A 25,321-nucleotide genomic window follows, 5' to 3' on the forward strand; every position below is an offset into this window, starting at 1 on the left:
ACATGGGCATGTCCCACAGTGTCTGGTGATGTGGTCTGAAGTGTGGGGGTTCGGAGCTGATGGCCAAAAAAAGAATTCTTGAGCCGTCTTCAGTGCAAAAGGGTGGTTTTATCCAAGCACGGGGACAGGACCCCGAAGCAGAAAGAGCTGCCCTGGGATTGTGAAACAGCAATTGATTATATAGTTCAGGGCTGGGGGAGGTGAAGACTGGGGAAGTTTCCAAAAGGATTTTCATATGCTAAAGAAGACTCACAGGATCCTGGGGGCTGAGCTACTGTCAAGCTTAGGTTGTTTTTCCCTCTAGCAAAACATTAATATTAAAATAGTTAGGAGTTCCTGGAGGAATGTTTCACTCTGCGACCTCAAGTACTTGTCAATGGGCTGCGGGTTATAAGGAAATTTAATTATATCTACATTTCCTTTTTGCCTTTGTTCCCCACATCCTCTGGGGCATAGTAGGTGCTCAATAAATGGTATTTGAATTTGATTCTCAACACAATTAGTCAAGGAAAGCCCTACAAACAGCAGCTTCTCACACTGTCCCCATCGCCATTCACACGTAAGCACACACACTCAGGCACACATAAACACCACACACACACACACACGCTACTCGTCATGGCTTCTTGGATTAAGACAGCAGAAGAAAGTATATATTAAACCTCAAAGGAGCTTGTAGTCACTTTCTTTCATTTCTGTAAGTGTCTGGGTTCCCGTGCCCGCTTATCTGCAGCGGCCTAAACTGCCCTCAGTCAGAAGGAACCACAATTTCCTCTGCTGCCTGGTACCCAGTGACAGACCTAAGGGCCCCCAAAAAAGTCCCTCGGGGGTAAATGGCCTGTGCCCTGAGGTGCATGGCTAAGAAATGAATGGCTTCATTGCCGGCACTTTCTCTCACCAGGATCCAGGAGATTTTCAACCTGAATTAAAACAATCTTCCAGGGGCGCCTGGGTGGCTCAGTCGGTTGAGCGGCCGACTTCAGCTCAGGTCATGATCTCGCGGTCCGTGAGTTCGAGCCCCCCGTGGGGCTCTGTGCTGACAGCTCAGAGCCTGGAGCCTGTTTCAGATTCTGTGTCTCCCTCTCTCTGACCCTCCCCTGTTCAGGCTCTGTCTCTCTCTGTCTCAAAAATAAATAAACGGTAAAAAAAAAAAAAAAAATCTTCCAAGATCTGCCTGTGTTTAGAAAGGGACGAGCAACAGGGATGGACCGTGCTGGGTTTGTAGCTGTGCTTCGGGCTGATTTCATCTGATAGCAGCCCCGTGAGGTCTGGTAGCGAAAACGGACAGCACCCTTGTGGGCAAATTGCAGGGCTGTGGCACGATGGCGAACAGGTCCCCAAAGTGGTGGTCCGTGATGTGGTTTTGGGGTAGTTGGTGGGGGGTTGGAGCCCACGGCCAAGAAAGAATTCTTGAGACCTCTTTGGTACAAAAGGGGGTGTGATTAAAGCACGCGAACAGGACCCCCACCCCCACCCCCCCATCCCCACCGTGTGCAGAAAGAGCGGCACTGAGGTTGCGACGAGTAACTGATCATATACTACCTAGTTGGGGAGTTGGGGGTGGTGAGGTTTCCGAAGGGACTTTCGTATGCCAAAGAGGGCTCACAGTATACTGGAAGCCTAGCTATTGTCAAGCTAAGATTGTTTTGTTTTGTTTTTTTCTCTAGGAAAGCATTAGGTTAAGAGAGTGGGGAGTTCCTGGAGGAATGTTTTACTCTGCCTGCCTCCAGTAGTTGTCAATGGGCTGCAGGATGTAAGGAAATTGAACTTTACCTGCCATTTCCTTCTTGCCTTTGTTCCCCACATCACCATGCAGGGGAGGGTGATGTTAGGGCTCCGAGAATCTAAGTCTATAGGTTTATGGAAACTAGGCTATTGATAAGATTGCCTTTTTCCTGTAATTTACTAAGACATTTGTAAACTGATGGAGACTCAAGGTCCCGCGTGACTGCGATCTCTATCAGTTAACCATTGGTTTTGCCTTTCCTTTGTTCTTGGGCAGGCAGGAGCGCCTGAGGAAAACCACACACAGCCCATGTGGCGGGGGCGGGGCACTGCAGGGTGTCGGTTTGCCTTATGCTCCCTCATCACTCAGGATGCAGGGCACTCCTTCCTGATGCCACCTGCCACCTGTCATTCCTCACCTGGAGATGTGAATGTGAGTCATCAGTCATCGATAAGTCATGGAATGTGAGTCACTGGTGGAAGGAAATGCATTACAGCAAGTCGGAAGCCAGGATGGCACCTTAACCTCTCAGGTTCCCTCTCCAAAATCTCTCTCAAACCCCACCCCTTCTTACCATCTCACTTGCCAAAACCTAGGCCCCCATCACCGCTGGGCCATACCTGCGAGATCTCCTCACCTGTCTCCCTGATTCCTTCTTGCCCTGTCAGCTACACCAACTTCCCCTCATCCCCTCAAACCCACCAAGCTCCTTTCAAACTTGGCAGTTTGCCCTTCCTGGAACATTCCATGCCCCTTCTTCACCTGGCTAAACCTGCTCATGCCTCAGATGTCTGTTCCAACATCACCTTCCTAGAGTTCTCACTGACCCATCCCAATCTAAAGTGGATCCCTGACCCTCCATTTTCTCCATGAATAACCAGCATAGCTGGTTAGTACCTCCTGATCTGTGTTACTTGTTTGCATATCTGTCTCATTCACTGCTCGACTGTAGACTTTATCCACCCCTCTATTCTCAGGCCCTAGCAATGCTGCTTCAAATATAGTAGGCACTTGATAATGTTTGATCGGTTGGAGTTTTGGTTGATGGATGAGTCTCTGTAAGGGGAACATTGCCAGGCAACTTTAAACTGCAAAAAAGAAAGGCTTTTCCTTCGTTAGGGAAAGAGGTTTGGGAAACACTAGGAGAATCATGCCGCTTTTTACAGCTAAAAGTTATGGACAGCCACATGGTAAAGCACAGAACCAGACAGACCTCTTCCTGCCTCACGCTATCTACGTGATCTTCAGAAAGTGACTTAACATCTCGGAGCCTTAGTTCCTTTCTGACAATTGGGGGGAAAATACATTTTTTTGAGTTATGGGTAAGGACCAGATGAAATAAGGAATAGGAGAGTATTTTATAAAATCGTAAAGCACTGGAGAGTTCACGGGGCCTGAGTTAAGGCAGCCACAGGGGAAGCAGAAAGTAATGGAAGTGTGCAATGTGTGTTCAGGATGGATTTCACACACGTATCCATACCCAGGCACTGCGCTGTGCTGAGCAGTGTTCCCCTTAAATTCACATCCACCATGAACCTGTGAGCCTGATCTTATTTGGAAATGGGGTCTGTGTAGATGTAATCAAGTGAAGATGAGGTCATGCCGAATTAGGGTGGGCCTTAGTCCAATGATTGGTGTGTTTATGAAAAGAAGGCAATTTGGACAGAGATGCAGAGGAGAAGAGCATGTGAAAAGAGAGGCAGAGAGTAGAGTGATGCATCCACAGGCAAAGAAATGCCAAGGACTGCTGGAAAGCCGCCAGTAGCTGGAAAGAGGCAAAAAAGGATGCTCTCCTAAAGTCTTCAGAGAGAGCATGAGCCAGCCCACACTTTGATTTTGGACTTCCGTCTTCCAGAACTGTGAGAGAATGACTTTCTGCTGTTTTAAGGTACCTACTTACTTTGTGGTGCTTTAACAAAGCACCGAAGACACTAATACACACACACTCGGCAACTTGCCATGTTGAATACCTACTGGTGGCCTGTGGACCCCACCTTTGTCCTAGTAAGTGAGCCCTTGTAACCAGGGAAACAGCCCTAGTACTTAGCCTTAAAAAGCTACCAGGGAGATTTCTCAGCCAAAGATAAAGAACAAAGATGAATTGTTCCTTTTGAACTCCTTGCTCCTCGGATGACACTTGTCAATCTCAACGCCTCAGTTCCCTGCCTGCATATAACATCAGCCAAGATTATAGCAGCACCAGACAACTCCAGCTTTCCCTGCTGCTCAAGATTGAACCAACATCTGGCTCACCGTCCTCCTTACTTTGTCTCATCGGGGAAACAACTCCATCACCAGTTCAAACTGTCCGGGGAATGATTCTTTTTTTGCAGCCCTACGTAAGCAGATTGTATACAAATGACCCATAAATAGAACCTGGCCAGACGTCTCGGATCAGGGGTGCCACACATCACCTTTCCAACAGGATACCAGACAACGATTTCCCTTTTATGATTGCATGTTAAGACCAGAGCTAGAATAGCAGTCAACACATAGCAGTGATGGAGGGAAATCCTAACTCATCCACTAAGCCCACAGCTGGGTCTGCGTCTTCTTCTGATGTGTCCGAGAAGAGTGCCTTTTCCCTCTATCTGCTGACCATGAGGGGCCATTCTTCCCCAAATATTTCCAGACCCTTGATGCTTACATCTCCCCACCAAGGTGGAATGAGTTTCCTGGTCCATGAACAGTATGGCCATTGGTCCACATTTCTCAATGGGGAGTAGTTAATCCCTCAAAGGGCCACTGGTCTCTTTCTCCTTCTCTACCCAGACAGATGGGTATCAGTGACCTGAGAAAGTGTGTCTGCTCTGCGGATGTGCCCTGGGGAGACGGAACCATGGACAGGGGGTAAGCGAGCCCATCTGGCTCTCAGTAGAGCTTCTACTAGCCATCGATAAGAAAAGTTGCATTTTAGTCTCCACATCTTCGTCATTTTATGATTTTTCAGATGGTTCAGAACAAGGGTGGTGAAGAGAGGTGCTATTTGGGGGGCCTCCCAATGACGCTGAGATACATGTGCTTCTCATTATTCAGGGTAGTTATATGATAGATATGTGCTGTAACGTCATCGCAAACACTGAAGTAGCAAATACTAAACCACTGCTCTTAGGGAACACACACACACACACACACACACACACACACACACACACACACACCACCTAGATTATAACCTTAAATCCTAAAAACAACTCATCCTGGCAGATTCAATTATTTTGAGAAAACAAGGTTCAGAAGTGTTCAGTGACTTGCCTGAGGCCTCCACACGAACAGGGGCCAGAGCTGGGATTTAACCCTGTCCAACCGGCCCGTATCAGAGCCCTGTCCGCTCCATCCTGCCTCCATCCTCTGCCTACCTGTGCGCCAGAGCTCAAACACGAAGGCAGAGTACAGCACTGTTCCACCTCAGCTGGGAAGATACGCATCGGGCAACTCAAAGCTTTTGCTGCTCAGGGCATGTCCACAAATGACTGAAAGTGCCAGAAGTATTGCTTTGGGGGTTAAAAATGAATTCTAGCAAGCGGATGAATCCACATATATAGGATCTGTCAATAATGAAGATCAGCTGTATATATTGTGTTATTGCTCCAAATTATTCACTGTCTTCACGGTAAGGGGATTATACATCCTTGTCCCCTACCTCCCTGGGGATGAGGGAGTATATGCCCCTGCCCATTGTCATCAGGCCTTAGCTGTATGACTCACTTTGGCCAGTGCAATGCAAGTGGCAGTAATACATGCCAATCTCAGGAGAACCTCTAAAGCCAATTCATGGTTTGAAACGTCTACTTTCTGGTTCTTTTTTTCTCTTCCAAGAGAACAGCATGTCCCCAATGAGGCTGCTCCTTCTGCCTGGATCCTGGGATAAAGAAGACACGTGGATGTCAGCTGACCTGTAATGTAAGTGAGAACTATCCCCTCTGGGTCTGTAAACCATTAAGACTTGAGGTTTGAAACTGTAGCTAGGAGCACCTGGGTGGCTCAGTCGGTTGAGCTTCTCTCTTGATTTCAGTTCAGGTGGTGATCTCATAGTTTGTGGGATCAAGCCCCGCATTTGGCTCTGTGCTCATAGCACAGAGCCTGCTTGGGATTCTCTCTCTTCCTCTTTCTCTGCCCCTCCCCACCTGGTGAACACGCAAATGCACGCTCTCGCTCTCTCTCTCTCTCTCTCTCTCTCTCTCTCTCAAAATAAATAAATAAACATTAAAAAAAGAAACTTTAGACTAACCAAGCAAAAGCTAATAGACCCCAATGTGATGCATACAGCCTGCTGTTACCTTATCCTGTTGGTTTAAAGTAGTCATTCTCTTTTGTTTAAATTGTGGCTGTTTGGAACTTTCCTTCCGGCTTTGTACAAACCCATAAAGAGGAAAAGTCAACCCCATGCTCTGAAGGTCAGAGAATGGGTCAAAACAGAGAGCAGGATTTAATCCCCCAGTCATCTGGCAGGAGACATATGCCACAATGGGATTCAATGTGCAAGAGGTTCATTACAGGGAAAGACACAAGGGGTCAGGAATGGAGAAGCCTGGTAGAGTTTTCAGACAGGGAGGCACATCTGAAACCTCCGAAGGGAGACAGCAAAGGAAGGAGTGGGGAGGAAAAGCCTCAAACTGCAGCTCAAGATGGCCAACCAGGGAGATAAGACCATCAGAGGCAGGCCCAGTCACTGGCTGGGAGCAGCCTGGAGGAAGCAGGGCCTCAGTGCTCATGGGATGGTGACTGCAGGCTGTCAGTCAACGGTGCTTCCCAAGGCAGGGTCTCTTGAAGAAAATCTGAGCAGTGGGTCTCCAGGGCCACCATATTGGAAAGGTTAGAAGAAAAGGCCTGTGCTCTTGAGGGCCCAGATGGATGGGGAAAGGGAGCCAGATGAGGGGTAGATTAGAAATAAAATCCAGGCATGTGTTCCCATAGCTCTTAGTGGCCACCTCTAACATATGTAATAGACTCAGCATCTAGAATATACTTCTATTTCTACAAAACATTTGAGAACCGTATCATTCCATTACCCATACAAGCAAATATGAAGGGACAACTGCCCTATCAGAGTGGAGGAGCCATAAGGTGAAGCCACTCACAGTTCCACAGCAAGTCCAGGCAGACCCAGAATTCAGACAATGTCCATGTAACCCCAACACTGTCGCCGTTTCCTTCCCAGGAGACTTACACAGATTCTCCAACCCTAACGGCATGAACTTGACTGCTTCTGTCCATGCTTACTCATTTTCCCCCAACACGGAGGATGCGTCCAGTGGAATCCATATAGGGTCCCGATACATACCTATTTCCACCTCGTTTCCCCTAAGTCAGTGACACCCAGGCAAGGGGAGGGCCATGCTCGGGGCTGCACCAGCAAATGGAGACAAGACCCTAGAATTTCCAAGTCTGTCCGGGATTACCATGAGAAAGCGGACGCCTGCTGTTGAGACTCTGCTGGCGCTATGGTGTTCGTGTTTCCTGAGCATCTACTACGTGTCAATCATTGCCTTGGCCCTAGAATTTGGTTGAAAACAGTCACTGAAGATCCCGTCTTCTCAGAACTAACTGCTTCAAAGCCTTCCCAGGTGTGGCTTAGAAGCGCAGCTCCAGGATTTCCTGGTTTGGTTCTAAATCCACAGAAGTAAGAACACAGCCTTTCCCTGCTGTGTGCGAGCTCGCGATGTTTTTTCTGATGTCGGTGAGGTCAATTACCCTCCCGCAGTTTTATAGTAAAGCTTTTCAAGACTCTCCAGTCACTGCTCTTATTAATTACTGTATCAGCTGTTTTACATACCCTAATTATCTCCCCATGGCACAGACAATGGCCTTTCTTAAGATTTTTTTTTCTCACTCTTTCTGGTAAAAATAGAAAATATGAATATGTATGTATTTTTTAAGCTTTTTCAGAATTTAAACGCAACATGAGTGCCATCTGCTGGCTAAAATGAGAAACACCTGCACAGATTCCTGTAGTTTCCATGTTGAAAATCCTACTATTAATAAAACCAATGGTAAGAAAAATCACGATATATCTCAAAAATAGTATTTTAAAATACCACTTAGGGGGCGCCTGGATGGCTCGGTCGGTGAAGCATCCGACTTTGGCTCAGGTCATGATTTCACAGTTCATGAGTTCAACCCCTGCATTGGGCTCTCTGCTGACAGCTTGGAGCCTGGAGCCTGCTTCAGATTCTGTGTCTCTGTCTCCCTCTTTCTGCCCCTCCCCAGCTCATGATCTGTCTCTCTCTGCCTCTCAAAAATAAATAAATGTTAAAAAAATGTTTTAATTAATAAAATAAAATACCATTTAGGTATGTAAGGCATTCCTCAGCTACATGCCTGACTCCTCGTAGCATAATGAATTATTCTAAAATATTTGTCATATCATCACTAACACTCAGTAAGGACTTAGTATGTACATGTTATCTCATTAAATCTTCACTGCAGCCGTATTTGTTGGGTTCCATTGCTCTCCACATTTTTTTTTTCAACGTTTATTTATTTTTGGGACAGAGAGAGACAGCATGAACAGGCGAGGGGCAGAGAGAGAGGGAGACACAGAATTGGAAACAGGCTCCAGGCTCTGAGCCATCAGCCCAGAGCCCGACGCGGGGCTCGAACTCACGGACCGCGAGATCGTGACCTGGCTGAAGTCGGATGCTTAACCGACTGCGCCACCCAGGCGCCCCTGCTCTCCACATTTTAAAGATTAGGAAAAGAAAGCACAGAGAGGGAAGTGACTTGCCCGGGAAGTAAGGGGCACAGCCAAGATTTGAGCCCCCGTGGGCCTGCCTTCTATTGTGTCCCAGTGTTGTATAATAAGCTTAACCCAAGCAAACAGCACTGTATTTCAAGTACCTACAGTGAGTCACAGTTTGCAAAAGTCACCCAGGTACACGACCTTGTGCGGTCCCCTCCACCACCTCGTCAGAGAGGCTGTGTCATGCTCCCGTGTGACAGATGAGGAAGCTCTTGGCAGGAGGTTGAGTCCCACCCAAGGGTCACGCTCAGAGGAGACACAGGACTTGGACGGGGATCTGCTGACTGAACCCCGGGTTATGTCCACCACGAGATGCTTCTGTTTCACCCCTCAGCATCTTAATCAGATTCCCTTTCCCCTCCGGAGAGTCTCAGAGGACGGATTTTTAAAGTTTTTTGCTTCCTGAAAGTTCCCAGGAGCAGGAGTTCCAACGACTGGAGTAGAAATCCACCAGAAAGAGGGCCTTTCCTGCGAGTTCCCCAAACTCCTCCTTTAAAAAAATGTTTATTTTTGAGAGTAAGAGCACATGAGTAGGGGAGGGACAGAGAGAGAGGGAGACAGAGGATCTGAAGCAGGCTCCATGCTGACAGCAGAGAGTTCCATGTGAGGCTCGAACTCATGAACCGAATTCACAAACCATGAGATCGTGACCTGAGCTAAAGTCTGATGCTTAACCTTAACTGAGGGAGCCACCCAGGGCCCCCCACCCTGCACGCCTTCTTCTGTACTCCACAGCCATGCCCTCCTGGCTCTCCAGTCCCCGCCGGGGCGAAGGAACCGCTCAGACCCTCACCCTACAGGCACGCCTCTCTCCCTAGCACTGGCTGATTCAGGGGTTAGCTTTTCCCGAGTCCCCAGAAATAGCAGGTATCCCATGACTAACCCTTCTCTGTGCCTCCCGAACAGCACTTTGCACACCTTGCCGGTGACTCCCTGATGTCCAGGTGACTGAAGTGTTCAGACTGAGTGACAGAAATGGAGGAATCCCCAGACAACAGCCATTGAGAGTCTGGCAGGCAGGGTCAGGGCGCAGCTCCGCCCTTCACAGCCAGTTAGTTAGGCTCTTTAATCTTCAGTTTCCTCACCTCGCAGATGAGGATAATAATCCCAAGCTCGGGAAAACTCAGTGAGAATTAAAGGTACAGCACACTTGGATGTGCCTCATCAAATATCACACCGTTTTGTGTGCCAGAGAAAGCCCTTCCAGAACCATAGGGCTTGGAGAACTGCAAATTCTTCCAAAGATCATGAAGCCAGCTGGAAACAGAGAGATGTAGAGACTAACTGTCATGTGCTATAAGAATGTGCATTGTTACCGTTTTTAGACAGGAAGAGTGGGGGTTCCACAACAACTCCTCAATTCCACAGCCTATTGAGTGCTTCTGAGCTCCAGGCACTTCTGTGGGGGAAGGGGAGGATATTCAGAATGCCCCACGGCCCTGGGCTTAAGGCAGTCACCCCTCTGCAGGAAGACCGTCCTCCTTCTGCTTCTCTTAAGCCAACACAACAAAGATCACGGCATATCTGCAAAAAAGGCCACCTCCAGCTCTGCAGGGGAAGCATCAGCTTCCCTTGGTGCATCAGCAAGGATAGAGCATTAAAACACCTCTCACGTCGGTCAGAGTGGCTACAGTGAACACTTCAGGAGACTATAGATGCTGGAGAGGATGCGGAGAAAAGGGAACCCTCTTGCACTGTTGGTGGGAATGCAAACTGGTGCGGCCGCTCTGGAAAACAGTGTGGAGGTTCCTCAAAAAATTAAAAATAGACCTACCCTATGACCCAGCAATAGCACTGCTAGGAATTTACCCAAGGGATACAGGAGTGCTGATGCATAGGGGCCCTTGAACCCCAATGTTTATAGCAGCACTCTCAACAATAGCCAAATTATGGAAAGAGCCTAAATGTCCAACAACTGCTGAATGGATAAGATGTGGTTTATATATTCAGTGGAATACTCCTTGGCAATGAGAAAATAAAATCATGCCATTTGCAGCAGCGTGGATAGAACTGGAGGGTATTATGCTAAGTGAAATAAGTCAGTCAGAGAAGGACAGATGCTATCGTTTTCACTCATGTGTGGATCTTGAGAAACTTAACAGAACACCATGGGGAGGGGAAGGGGAAAAAAATAGTTACAGAGAGGGAGGGAGGCAAACCATAAGAGACTCTTAAATACAGAGAACAAACTGAGGGTTAATGGGGGGTGGGAGTGCGGGGAAAGTGGGTGATGGGTATTGAGGAGGGCACTTACTGGGATGAGCACTAGGTGTTGTATGTAAGCCAATCTGACAATAAATTATATTTAAAAATAAATAAATAAATAAAACACCTCTCTGTTCCTCTGTGTCACTTGCATGCTTGTGTCCTTGAACATGCTACTTATCTCATCTACATACGATATCTGCTCAGATAATAGATGAAAATTATAGCTGAACGGCAAGGTGCCAAGCAAATATTGTGGCAAAGACCTCTACTATGCCTCAATGTCATTGTCCCCCTTTTCCATAGCTGGGAACATGACTGCTCAAAAGACTACACTTCCCAGACTTCTGTGCAGTTAAGTGTGGTCACGTGACCAAGTTCTGCCGGTGGAGTGTGAACAAAGTGTCAGCAGATAGATTCCGGGGAGGTTCCTTAGAGAGAGCTGGTCCACCCGCTCTGCTCCTCCTTCCCAACATCCCTCGGGCTGGGCTTAGAATGTAGATATGACTATGGAAGCTGTCTTGGGCCACGAAGACAGTGGCTAAACCCTGAGAGTGAGGGGGAACTTTGAATGGCCACAGCCCCAAGGACTTTGTGGAAAGAACGATCACAGCTGTCCTGGATTGGATTCTCTATGGATGCTTACTTAAAAGAAAAAAATAAATACCTATTTAAACCACTGTCAATTTTGAGTTTTCCATCATCCACATTTTAATCGAATTCTAACTGATATAAGTATAATTGGCTGTCGTGACTTACCAGGCCAGAATAGCCTTTCTAACAATGGGCATTGTACAACAGAGTAAGAAGGATGAGTAAGAAGGTCAGCACCTGCCACAAATAATACCCAAGGAATTACCAGGCAAATTTCTGCTAAGGTTATCATAGAACAGAATCTTCCACCATCTAGGTTCTAAGGCCCAGGAGTCCAGCGGGCATGAGACTAATGTTCATGGTGGGATTCATGACAGTAATCAACCATATCATGAATAATTCACGCCCACTATATTGCCATAACTCCTACCATGGGCCAGGTGCTTAGCAGAGCTAAGACAGGGTCCCTGCCCTCAAGTGGCTCAGTCTGGTGAGAACAACTGATAGCAACACCGTGGGGTCTGTGCTGTAACAGATTTTTGAGGTGCCATGGAAACCTGGGAGTAGAGATATATGGTATCTCTGGTAGGGAGCCAAAGGGAAATCAGGGGAGTTTTTGCACAGGAGGCTTTTGAGCTTGGTCTTAATGTATCGATGAGAATTATCCGGAAAAAGAAGATTGAAGAGAGCATCTCAAGCAAAGCACACGGTGCAGAGGCAAGGAGGTGTTGGTTGAAACCCCGGGTAAGGATCCGTCTGGGCCCATCTGCTGCAAACCACAGGGCAGCACCTGGGGGGAGCCATCGCCCCAGGAGAACACTGCCGGCCTTCAGGACAAAGCAGCAACCCCAGGTTTCACTTTCCAGGGTGACTCAGAGGATGACGTAGGACTGCTGTGGGCTCCCCAGTGGTTTTTCACAGGGGCAGTTTCTGCATTTGGGGTCATTGCTGGTGAGTAATGAGACAGACGGGCTTTACAGACAGAAAGTGAGAAAATATCCACAGGCTCAAAGCAGGAAGAGGGAGAGGCGGCTCAAACAAAAGAGAAGTGTTATTAATTCCAGTTTTTAGAGACAACACGAGGTCCAAGCTTGCTGCCTCCTTGCTCGCCCCCAAAATGAATGGAGAATCTCAATTCCCCTGCTATGTCAACCCCAGAGGTCACATAGAATGTTCATAGCACCCCCCACCCCCAAGATGTTCCCGTCTTTTCTTCTACATCAGAACTGAAGCGTCCCCTTCTTCGGCGTATTTGGACACAGCTTTGCAGTCTCTGAGAGTCATCCCTGCCCTGCCCTGCCCCCTGGGAGCTGCCTTCCAGAAATCCAGAACCCAACTCACCTCTTCTGGACTGCTCACCCACTCAGCCCATGGTCTGGCTGGAATTTGGCTAAGTCCCCATGTAGAAATTACCCCCCTAGGTAATAAGAAGGATGATGTTTGGAGAAACCAAACACACCTCCCTCACATACTATCTTATGTGAGGATTCTCCCAACAACATTTGTGGAAGGAAGGCATGTTTATCTACCTGGCTCAGATGAGATACTGAGGTTTGCCCTAATTGGACCAAGGCTTATACCGAGTCCGTGTCCCCCTTGTCCTGCTTTGCTCAGGAGGAGGTGTCCATTCCTGACCCCAAAAGTCCCACTTTTGCATGGCATGTGTGACTGTCAGCCTCCCAACTGACACCACCCTCCCTGTGCTGGGGGCCACCAGAGATACCAAGAAACAGGAAGTGCTGCCCCAACCTTCAAAGGCCAGCTCATTTAAGAAATTCTTGCTGCATATCAGACACCGGGCTGGATGTCTAGCATGAGTCACATATTTAATCCTTACAACTACAGTAAGGTTGGGGCTATCATCCCTATTCTGCAGACAAGGAAGCAAAGGCACAGGGAGGCTAAAAGTGATCTGTCAACGATCTGAGAACTGGAACTAAAAGATTCGGTCCCCAAACCTGTGTTCTTTGTGCTACACCAGAGATCACCACCCTGTGCAGTGCAGATTCCTGGGCCCAACCCAGACTGGCAGAATCAGAAGCTCTGAGTGTGGCTTCCAATGATGTGCTTTTAAAGCCATTCCCCCCCCCCCCCCATGATTTTATGGTTGGGAAACTGTGAGAACCTGCCCTATACCAGCTAACCCCAAGTTGGAGAGTCCAGGCCTTTATGCCTCAAAAACCCAGGGATACTAGACAGTGGGCCAGGATTTGTCACCAGGCGTACCTGTGACACGGGAGACTGACGATGGCAGCAGTTGGGAGCATGGTCTCGGAAGCCAGATCACTTGGGTTTGGAACCTGGCTCTGCCGAACATCAGCCATGTCACTTCTGGCAAGTCACATCCCTCACTGTGCCTCATCTGAAATATTGGGGTCAAAGGGGACAAACCTATGGGGTTGTTTGAGGGACTGAGTGAGCCAGATGTTTAGAGAGTTTAGAACACTGCCTGCCACAGAGTAAGCATCCAAAATGTTGTTGTCATCGTTACATGATTAATTGCCCAAAAGGACGCAGGAAAGAGGAGACCATCTGGCACAGTCGTTCCTGAAGGAGGAGGTCAAAGGGCAGAGTCCCAAAGGATTTGTGTGGCTAAAGCAAGAAGAGATCAAATAACAGCTCTTAATTCTTGAGTTTCAGGGCTGGTTCTTAGGTGACTATTTGTTATTACTGGGGAAATGTCACCAAGAGCAAGTCAGTACTGCTGAGACAGGTCATGAATCATTCTGTGGGGCTGAATCACAGCCAAAGCACAACTTCTCGGGATCTTCAGGGGAGGGCTACGATGGTTGATTCTCATCTAAGCTGCTGACTCCCTTCCCCAAGAAGTCCACTTTGTGTGCTTTTGACGGCCTCCAGGGGGAGACAAAGGGGACTTAATTGAGCTAAACTACGGAGGGGGGTTCTTAGGTTCCTTGGGGATCTGGCCTATTTCCCACTGCTTTGTTCTCAGTCGTGCCATTTCCCATATTTAGAATGGCCTCCTTTTAGTCTCTGACTGTGTTGTCTACCTCCCAGCCAGCCTCCTCATATTCACACTAACCTCAGTCCAGACACTTGTGTTAGGGGCCACATGAGATACAGGGAAATATGAGGCATTGCTCTTACCATTGAGGGCAAGGGCATTTAAGGAATGTCTGCTGTGTACCAGACATTCTGCTAGTTGCCTAACATAAATTGTCTCACTTAATCCTTACGACAACAATGGTGAGGTAAGTTTTGTACACTCATTGTTCAAGGCTCGGTTCAATGGGAATAGTAGTCATGGCATGACTACTAAGTGCCAGACACTGCACTAAGCACTTTATGTGGATTAGCTCATTTCATTCTCAGAACTACCCCATGAGTAGGTACTCCTGTTACACCCATTTTACAGCAAAGGAGACTGAGGCTTAATGAGATTGAACAACTTCCTTGCCTAAGAACGCAGAGCTAATAAGGGGGATAGACTTCAGATATGAATCCATGGAGTCCAGTTATAGAACAAAAGCAGCACCCTCGCTACCCCCTTGGTCCTTCCAGAAAGCCTTTGACTTGTGGCCACACTGTGCTCTTCTTTTCTCCGAATTCTGATCCTACTTATAACCAACCCAATGAAGAGATTTGTGCTTATTTCTTCTCTTTCACACCTGGGTACATTCTACTCTCCCGTCCTATTCCCCCTCTATCACCTTTGGGTAAAGAGTGAGTTCCTTGAAGGCAATCACCCTATCTCAGCTTCATTCTATGTAGCTACCGTTTACTAAGCACTCGGTGTGTCTACCATTATCAAGGGCACTTTTGTTCTTTGAATTTGTTGCCGGTTAGTCCTCATAGTAATCCTGGGAAGGAAATCTTACCATTCACATTGTATAGATAGAAGATTAGGTCTTGAAATTACATGACTCTAAACCAATGAATGTCACCTAGCTAGCGAGTAGAACAGGCAGGACCCCAAAGCTGACCAGCAACCCCTTGCTCTAGATTATTGTCTCCCCCTCCAGCTTGCATAGAGCTGCACCCAGGGTTACAGAAGGCCTCAGAACACGCACTTGAAGGCTTCTGCTGGAGTTCCTGGTCAATGATTGACTAGTCATAGAACTTGAGCCAGTCACCTCACCCCTAGGAGATACAGGCCAAAAGCGTCATCTGTCAATTCCTATCCTGGTACAGTTCCTAGGCTCAGGCTGTCTCCTCTCCTCGATCCTGTTCCTGCCTCTTGGGATTCCATGTTTGAATGTCACTAGTCTAAGATCTCCTCCAGGACAAGAACTTTGTCGTATTCACCAGCATGTTCCTGGAGCCCAGCACTAGACCCCCAAACATGGTGAACTCAATATATGCTCAGTAAATAAAGGAACAAATAAACAAGTAAATTAATATATCTAGTCCCTCAGGCACTCAACACCCAGATCCTCACTATGAGTTGGCTTGACCACTTCCTACCAGCCTTCACCCTCGATTCCATTATGCAAATTTGGACAACATAAAAGCACTTTGTGAGCTTTATGAAATATAGTGGATCTCTCTCTCTCTCTCTTCCTCACCCTCTCCCTCTCTCTCTTCCTTCTTCTCAAAAATCAACCCTGCCTTTCCTGCCTTTTGAGGAGAATTCCATGGGATTAGAACTTCCCACAGTCACCTCACACTTTGGAAGCCCCTAAAGAGAGATAATACTTCATCTGTCGAATCTACGACATTGGCAAGGACCAATGGCAAGGACCAAGTCCGTCTGTCTAGAACTCTGATGCTGGAACAAAGATGCAGGAAAGGCTTCGTCTTTTTTTCAAGGATGTAGTTGTGTCAAGAGCCCAGCAATAGCATGAAGTCAGAGGAGTTGCCCACAGCACCAGCGGCTACATCCTAGTGGTGCTGTCCAGGGCTGACCTTGGCTGTGGTTGTTGCTGTCCAGTCTCCCTGAGTTCGCAGCCTGGCTCTCCAGCAGTGACCATCCATAGAGTGTCAGGCACTCAACATTCACTAGCCTATTTAACGCTGAATATAACCATCAGAGATTAGATCTACTGTGGTTCTGGTGAGGACAAGTGGGTTTTAAAGTTTTGACTAACTTGTCAAAACCAACAGCTAATAAGTGGCATCTACCGTCCTCTTTCTTGTAGCCATGAGCCTCTCACCCAACACTGGGTACACGTAGTAGGAGACACATTTCCTTGACTTAGATACTGCCTCTTTGAAATTCTAGCACTAAGTGCTGGATACACCACTTGGTGTAGTTATCCAAATACAAGCTCACTTTCTTGACTTGGCATCTTCCAGTTGGTCTATGGGATCCACTGACCGTAAAGGTCTGGCCTCAATGGGCTGGGGTGATGGAAGAGGCACAGTGGAAAAACCCCACGCTCCCAGGGCTGACTCCTGGCCCCACCAGTTACCAAGTCACTTAACCTCTGTCAGTTTCAGTTTATTTATCTGGAAACTGTGAGGATTAGGTACAAACCCAGCACAGGCCCAAACACAGTAGATGCTTCCTATGCTGTAGCTCTCTGCCCCTTCACCTATGGCTTTCCCTGACATGAGGCCAAAGAAGTGACAGCCCAGTGGAACAGCCAGACAATCAAGATTCCTGTAGTTGCTGATGGGTAGGGGTTTGGGGTGTGGGTGAATGCTTTGTGATATATAGGGATGCTCTGACAAATTTGCTATAAATGGAGATTCTGGGGCTCCACCCATAGAGATTCCGATTCCGTAAATCTGGATTTTTAACCCGCTTATGGGGCATGCCAACACAGGTGGTCACCAGACCACCCTCTGAGGGACACTGCCCCTGGGTCATTTGATTCCATCATCGGGGTCCGTCAAATCCTCCTACCGTCTCAGTATTTAACTAATTGCTTGATTTATTTATTCTTGAGAGACAGAGAGAGTGGGGGAAGGACAGAGAGGGAGAATCCCAAGCAGGCTCCGCACTGTCGGCACAGACCCTGATGAAGGGCTCGAATCCAAACCAGCAGATGATGACCTGAGCCAAAATCAAGAGTCCAACACTTAACAGACCGAGCCACCCAGGGGCCCCAAACTAATTTTTTTATTCACCATTTTTTATTCCTAACCACATGCTTTCATAACATTAAATAAATCTATTTTTAAAACATATTTCATATGAGTACCTTAAACGCAAATATATTGGAAGGAAACATGACAGGCATTTAACAGGAGTGTGATGGGCCCCAGAGCCAAAACTGCCTGATTGAAATCCCATCTCTGTTGCTTCCCGGCTGTGTAAGTTTAGACAGGCTATTTAAAGTATCTGTGTCCCCAAACGCCGTGTGTCCAAAGGGGGTAACAAGAGGAGCTACATCACAAGGCTATTGTGATGATTAACTGGTTTACTTCCTGTAAAGCACTTACCACGATACGTGGTACATCATAAGCACTTATAACAGGTAGGTATTCTTACTATGACTAATGTTTTTAAACACGTATCGCTTGCTACAAACAGAAAATAACCACCAAAATCCAAGCACAACGGTGAAAAGTCATTGAAAGTTCATCTGTAACGCGTCTAAAGTCGTCTGAGGATCTTCAGCAGGTGAACATCCTCTGCTTAGGCAAACATCCCTCCAGAGATGGCTCAGGGGCCGTGCCCACGTGGTGCTGTCTCTGGACAGACAGACTGACTCGGGAATTATTTTGGAGTTGCTTCCGATGGAATTTTGAGTTTTCCCATTGAGCTGAGAGCCGCATACAGCTAGGAAGAAAGAATTTCCTTGGGAATCCACTGTTTGGATTCTTGGGGAAGCAGCCTGGAGACACTGTCTGCCCGGGGATTAGGAACTGATCCCTCCTCTGTGGGAAACAAAGCAGGTTGCTCAATAGTAACCTCATTAGCACTCAGTGCTTCTTTATTTGCAGATCTCAACGTGCCTCAAAACATTCATTAATGCTCACAGCACCACCCTGTCAGCCCAGAATCACAGTCCCCATTCTGCAGATGGGGAAATTGATAGAAAGGGCTATTAAGAGGCTGAGCTATTAAGCGCCTATTGAGCAAACAAGGTGCTGTAGCAAGAAGGAAAGTGATGCCTCCCCACAGATGGGGTGTTTGCCCTGGACAGAGATGCACGCAAGGCAGGAGGTTCCCTGTGTTGTTCCCCTGCTGGGATGGGAACAAAGTTTCTGGAGAGTATTACAGCCTTACAGTGGGTGTTTCATAAAGTGTCATGAAATTAATAGGTGGGGGGGGGGTGTTCCAGAAGGAGTCCAGTTTCCCCTTCTTGTCCAGTTCCCCACCAGAAAGTGAAGAGAAGGGTCCAGAGAATAGGGCGGATTTGGCTGAGAGAGTTATGACCCAGACTGACAAAGGTCATGACCTTTAAGGAGGTCAAGAGCATGGCAGGCATCAAGATGAAGGGCAGGAGAGCTCAGGAGCTACGGACAAGGTTCAAAACTTTCTCCAGGAAGATGTACAAAGAAGCTTCAAAATGCCTCTTTCAGGAATTTGTCTAAAGCCGGTAATAAGACAGTTATATAAAGAGTTCTATAAAATTATATGGAGAGATCTGTAAGTGACATCATTTGCAACAGTGTAATTTATATTAACAAAAAGTGTAAATAATCTAAACATTCAAAATCAGGAATTGAGTTAGAGAGGATATGGCATACCTACACGATGCAGTCATTAAAAATATATCTAAAGATATTTAATCATATGAAGAAAAGTTCATCGGAAATAAATGAAGCTTCAGAATACAAAATAATAAACACAATCACAAAGATATAAAAAGAAACAGAATTCTGCACTTAAGGAAAAATTAGAAATACTGCAGAAGTATGTGGATCATTTGGATAGAATTGCATGTGACTTGGGGTGCCTCAGTGGCTCGGTTGGTTAAGCATCCAACTTCAGCTCAGGCCATGATCTCATGGTTTGTGAGTTCGAGTCCTGCGTCGGGCTCACTGCTTTTAGCACAGAGCCTGCTTCAGATCCTCTGTCCCCCTCTCTCTGCCCTTCCCCTGCTCATGCTCTGATGTTCTCCCACAAATAAATAAACATTAAAAAAAAAAGAATGACATGTGATTTGAATTTTATAAGTATGTTTTTGCATATATGTAACTATTAAAATTTCAACAATAAATCTGTATTATTGTAATTAAAAATTTTTTTTTAGTGTTTATTTATTTCTGAGACAGAGAGAGACAGAGCATGAGTGGAGGAGGGGCAGAGACAGAGGGAGACACAGAATCCGAAGCAGGCTCCAGGCTCTGAGCTGTCAGCACAAAGCCCAACGTGGGACTCGAACTCACAAAACGTGAGATCATGACCTGAGCCGAAGTAGGTTGCTCAACCGACTGAGCTACCCAGGCGCCCCTGTATTACTGTAATTTTTAAATGTTAAGCTTTTTCACTTTTTTTTTTTAATTTTTTTTTCAACGTTTATTTATTTTTGGGACAGAGAGAGACAGAGCATGAACGGGGGAGGGGCAGAGAGAGAGGGAGACACAGAATCAGAAACAGGCTCCAGGCTCCGAGCCATCAGCCCAGAGCCCGACGCGGGGCTCGAACTCACGGACTGCGAGATCGTGACCTGGCTGAAGTCGGACGCTCAACCGACTGCGCCACCCAGGCGCCCCAAGCTTTTTCACTTTTATTGTGAATACTGTTGGGGCTTTCATTAGAGACTCTACTTAAGGGATGGCTGCAGGGTTCTAAAACAGATCCACAGACTTAAAGAAGTAGATCGTATCTGTTGCCTGGATACTTCATGGGATCCAAATAGCCCTCTGCATTTGTCAAAGGCATCACAAGGCATGAGGATGAGCCCTGGATCAGGAGTCAAGAGATCCTGCTGGTTGTCCCAGATGAGATGTTTTCCCACTCCATGAACTTGAGCAAAGCACTTCACCTCAGATTCTTCATTTAAAGTGGGACTAACATGGGACACCTGCGTGGCTCAGCTGGTTAAGCGTCTGACTTCAGCCTAGGTCACGATCTCGCCATTCCAGAGTTTGTGCCCCGCGTTAGGCTCTGCGCTGACAGCTCAGAGCCTGGAGCCTGTTTCAGATCCTGTGTCTCCCTCCCTCTCTCTCTGCCCCTCCCCCACTCACACTCTGTCTCTCTCAAAAATAAACATTAAAAAAATTTTTTTAATAATAAAGTGGGGCTTACAGTGCATGCTTTGACAATCTCACAGTGGCATGGTTTGTAAAGAGCATGCTCAAATGGGAGTTGTCATTCCAATGGAGATGTAATTACGAACATCCTAGAGCTCGATCCAGTGAACTTCAGAGCTCACCCTTGGTAAGGTCTGCCTATCTATGTACACCTACTCCCTCTATGGGCCACCCACTAAGACAAGTGCTCACTGTTGTGACCTTAGAGACACATTTACCTCCTGGAAGACTTTCTGAATCATCCAAAAAATACTAAATCAGGAGTGGAATCCTTGGAATTGTATAAGCACCTATGTTCACCAGGGTGACTCTCAGTGAGTCAGGATGTCTTAGTTAGCTGAAATATCCCATCCATCCCAGGCCCAACTGGATTAATACGAGGGTGGTGGAGCATATTGGTTACTTTGAAGGACGTCACCCATATTCAACTGCTAATACACATTTGTGCAGAACCAGGGGCTCCATCTCCCTGGGGGAATACCCCCGGGTAACTCTTAACTGCCTCGTTAACATTCTTTGTGTCTTCTGCACTATTGCCCAGCCCTAAGGAGTACCCAGAAGTTTCCCTGTCTGCTTTGTCCCCAGGAAGTCATGCTTCTGAGGCATCTTCAGCAATTAATTTACTGACAACCCATCATCAGCCCCACCACCGGGCATGCACATAGCTATGCTTGAACGTGGACAAATACTTCTGATTGGTCTTTTCTACTTTGTACGATTGTCTTGCTCACAAACACTGACGCATTAGTGGCTTCTACAATCTCAGAAGATCAAACCATAGAACAATTGCTAGATAAAAAGTCAAGACCTCAGTGCCATGACACTGGGAACATGGCTTAACTTCTCTGACCTCGGTCTCTCCTCATTTGTAAGAGGAGGAGGCTGTACATCCCTAACTTTCCTTAATTTCTTCAAGTTCAAACTCCATACATTTGCACTGAGCAGGATAGCACAAATCTTCGGAGCCAGGAGTGAGAGAAAGAGAATGTCAGCCATATGCAGGGGCCACGCAAGGTGCTTCGTATATATAACAACAGACGATGTTCTCAACAGCACCCCCTCCTTGATAGCATTCCCATTTTACAGGTAAGGAAAGTGAGGTTAAAAGCAATAATGTCCAAAGGGAAGGGGCAGAACTGAAGAACACAAGCATGACAAGTACATCACACTGACCCCACTGAAGACCCAAGGTGAAGGCCATGGCCACAATCCCTTGCTCTGCTTGCAGGCATACCATTCAGGCTGCTCTGTTTACCCATTTAAGTAGCTTTTGTAAGGTCCCCAAACTTGGAAAGGAAAATACTAGAACACCATGCAAAGGGTACCCGTCACACATGTCACATGCCCCTTGCTCCCTCTCAAATGTAGTGCTTAATATTTCCCACACTGCTTCTAGCCCTCTTGCTAAAGGCATGGTACTCGATGCCTGTGCAGTCCTGAACCCCAGCAATGCCTGGCCCTGGGCCCCCCCAGGATGGGGGGGGGGATAGGGCTTGCCTGCAGTTTGCCGAGGAGGATATAAAGGGATTACTGCACATGCTCCAGCAAAGGCATAGCGTGGGGGGAGGGGGAGGGGGGAGATAGAGGGCATAATCGGTCAGTCACGGTCCTGAAGCATAAATTGTGGGCCCATGAAAAATCCAATCACAATCTTCTTTCATCTAATTTGGAAAACAAAAGGGATGCTTTTGCCTCAATCTAGAGGCAGGAAGCAAGCAGCATTCCTGAACAGAAGGGCCTTAAGCCAGGGCTCCCTGTCTGGTATTCATTAGCCCCTGGTGTGGGCAGGGACACAGCCAGTCTTCAGGAAATGGTGCTATAGACTTGACATTCCTGGCTGCAGAGCGATGCCATGACCTCTCATCTCATCTGGGGTCCACAAGAAGGAAAAATACATCCTAACCATTCCAAGACATTGCCATGGGCTCCACCCATTTGAGAATTTTCCCAAGCATCTCCATTACAAGGGGAAACATCTTCCTTCCATCAATGCCCATCATTTGAACACAAAAGGGAACCAATGGCCTTCCAAAATTCTCCTGACCAATGGGTTGCCTTTATACTGGGACTCAACCAGCCGTGCCAAATTTCACTGAAGAATTAGGACAATTACCTTTCACTGTGTCTCTGACTTAGAGGTTTATTTTCCTGATGTTTTGTAGGTTGATGATATTTTGGAGGCGGTCTGGTTTTGTTGTGGGTTATTGTATTTGCGATCTAGAATTTCTCTGTCCACTTCTGAGCTCATTTTTCAAACCCGTGTGCACACTTAGTCGCAGGCCCCAGTTGTGGAGCCCAGGGAGACAGGGACACTGTGCTTTTGTTCCCGATTCTTCACACCTTTTCTAAGAGAATGCTTTCTTCTCAATGGGGCATGACCACCACAACATCAAACACTGTAAGCACATGGAAGAGGGAAATGTGACCTTTAGAATTCTAAGGAAAAAAAAGCCCAAGATTCTAGTTGTTTATTACTATTGTATTTGTCCAAGATAGAGTGTCACTAAACGACAGTGACTGAGGAAAGCCACCAGAAACTTCAACCAGGATCAGGACCTCCAACGAATTCAGATCCTCTTTGTGTTTACAGAGCTTCTGAGTTGGTGTAACTGTGATGTACAAAGGAGATTTCCTAAGTCCCCAAAAGTAACTTTGGGCTTGTGGTCTCGCATTACCTCAAGCAGTGAGAGGAGCTCCTGGCCATCTTAATATATCAAATCCATGTCCCCTAAGGTCAGTCACGAAGATTCTTCACGAAGATTCTCCTTTCAATGCCAACTTTGAAGGGCCTGGCTTCAAATTTATTAAAGGATTTGGAGACTTGTCAACTGAATCCCAGACCATGTGTTCTTTCTCTTTTCTCTCCCCATTTCACCCACTTTCCACTCTCCTAAATAGGTCTGTAGGTAGAGAGAGTATTGGGGAATATGAGATTATTAGAGCTTAGAGGACCCTTAGTTGGTCTCGAGCCCTGGTTACTAGCCTACTCACAGCTATTTTCAAAATGCTCTTCAAATTCACGCCTCCTCTCCTGTGATGCTATCGTTCAAATCTCATGTCTCATATTCATATGTGATGCTTTTCTCCCATCGTGTCATATGAAGCCCATTGTTCTCGACTGCCAGAGTTTGAGTTCTGACTCTGTCAGTCAAGACCCTCAGTGTGTTTCCTTTCTCAGTGGCACACCCAAGTCACCGATTAAACTGTTGAACAACATTGAGTAGAGATTCTCTCCTGAGGCTCACGTTAATTTGCTAATGAGCACTTTTAGGGTAAATGGTTATTCAGGAAGCTTAGAATCCATGTAACTATTTTATCATCCGGCACCCATGACCCCAAATGTCTGAAAAAGACCCCAACTTATCCATAGAAGAGCCTGTTGAAGGCCATGCTGCAATCCAGACTCTCTGCTCATGAGGATATGAGACAACTAATCTAATCACCATATTCGAAAAAAACAACCCTTAGCCTTAAGTGGTTGGCAAATAGACCAGGAGGCAACAGACTCTGCTGATTAACAGATAAGTAAGAGATCTCCATGGCTTATCATATACTTTATTCTTCATGCCTGTGAATCCCATATGGGTCAAGCAGTTCCCCATCTTGTTATTTTGCCATCTAGAACGGTGGACTCTGAGGCGGCCATGGGGGCATGCCAGATCTTGCCCCTGCTCACCGAGTCACCAGCTCCAAATGACCCCAAGGACACCTGTGAAATGTTGGGGAGAAAATGACTATTTGGTGGCCTGAACCACTTCCATCAGAGCTAGGTATGTTTTTACGTGTGATCTCGTGATCATATTTTCCCTCTTGTGTGCTTGGAAACCTGACCATCCACTCAGCATTTCTCGAATCCTCCACACAGAAGTCTTCGGACAGATTTCATTAGCATCAACCACTAGAGTCATAAATACCAGTACAATAACCTAGATGTTCCGAAATATTGCTTAAGAAGTCCCTTTCATGTAGCTGGGAAAAAAAAAAAATCTGATCCTCTGGCCACGGCTGGATAAGAACTCCCCGTTCCAAACAGCGAGCTTGACTAAGTCTGATTAATGAATTTCTGAAGTTATTTTTGTTGATCCTCCCACCCTTGACGCCATAATTTGCCTGTGGCAACATGTGTGTAGATTAATGAGGCTTTCAGCAGCCAGTGGAAAAGTGTTCATTAGCTTAATTATCCACACCTTCAAATTGAGGGCAACTCAGGGCTGTCAGGACACAGCAGAGCGTCTGTGCTAGGGAAGAGCAAACACAGGAGAGAGTGCTGCCCACCCGGGACAGTCTTCCTTGTGGAGGCAGGGAGAAGAACAGGGAAGAAAATTGGATGCACAGAAGACAAAATGACAAGAGACGATTCAGTGGGATTACCCAACTGCATGCTGAATGTGCATGCATTTATTAAGCACCGAGTATAGGCCAGCCTGAATAAGCAAGCGCCTCCTATGCTTCTAGCCTGCTCGATCCTCATGCACAGGACAAGCCTCCATCTCAAGGACCAGTCTCTCCTAAGTCAATGGGAATGGAATGTGTGGATCTTCATCAACAAGGTCAAACGTAAAGCACCACGTCTATCCCATCCTGGACCCGTCTAATTTTATCGGTCAGTTATGGTCAGCTCCCACCTCGGACATAGGACTTAGGACTCAGAGCCTTCCCGGTGTGCGTGGGCCCCATGCTTTCCCTCCAGCATCTCCCACTTAGCCCCCCAAGGAACTAGTCCTATTTCTTAGCCCAAGCCCAAGGGGGAAGTTCCTCCTACTTCTTCACGCTGCCCCTCTCCTGCAGACATGTCGGCCTATTGCCTCTCCCAGTCTCTCCAGTGCTATACTCCACCAACTGGGACCCATTTTTTATTTATCAGCCCAGACATGGAGCTCTCACCTTGGCCTTCTCCACCCAGTGGGTTATAGAGCTCTCTGCTGGATGCTGTGCAGGACAGA

This window comes from Puma concolor, chromosome F2 (assembly GCF_028749965.1).
Source record: "Puma concolor isolate L17-30 chromosome F2, mPumCon1.1.hap2, whole genome shotgun sequence".
NCBI lineage: Eukaryota > Metazoa > Chordata > Mammalia > Carnivora > Felidae > Puma > Puma concolor.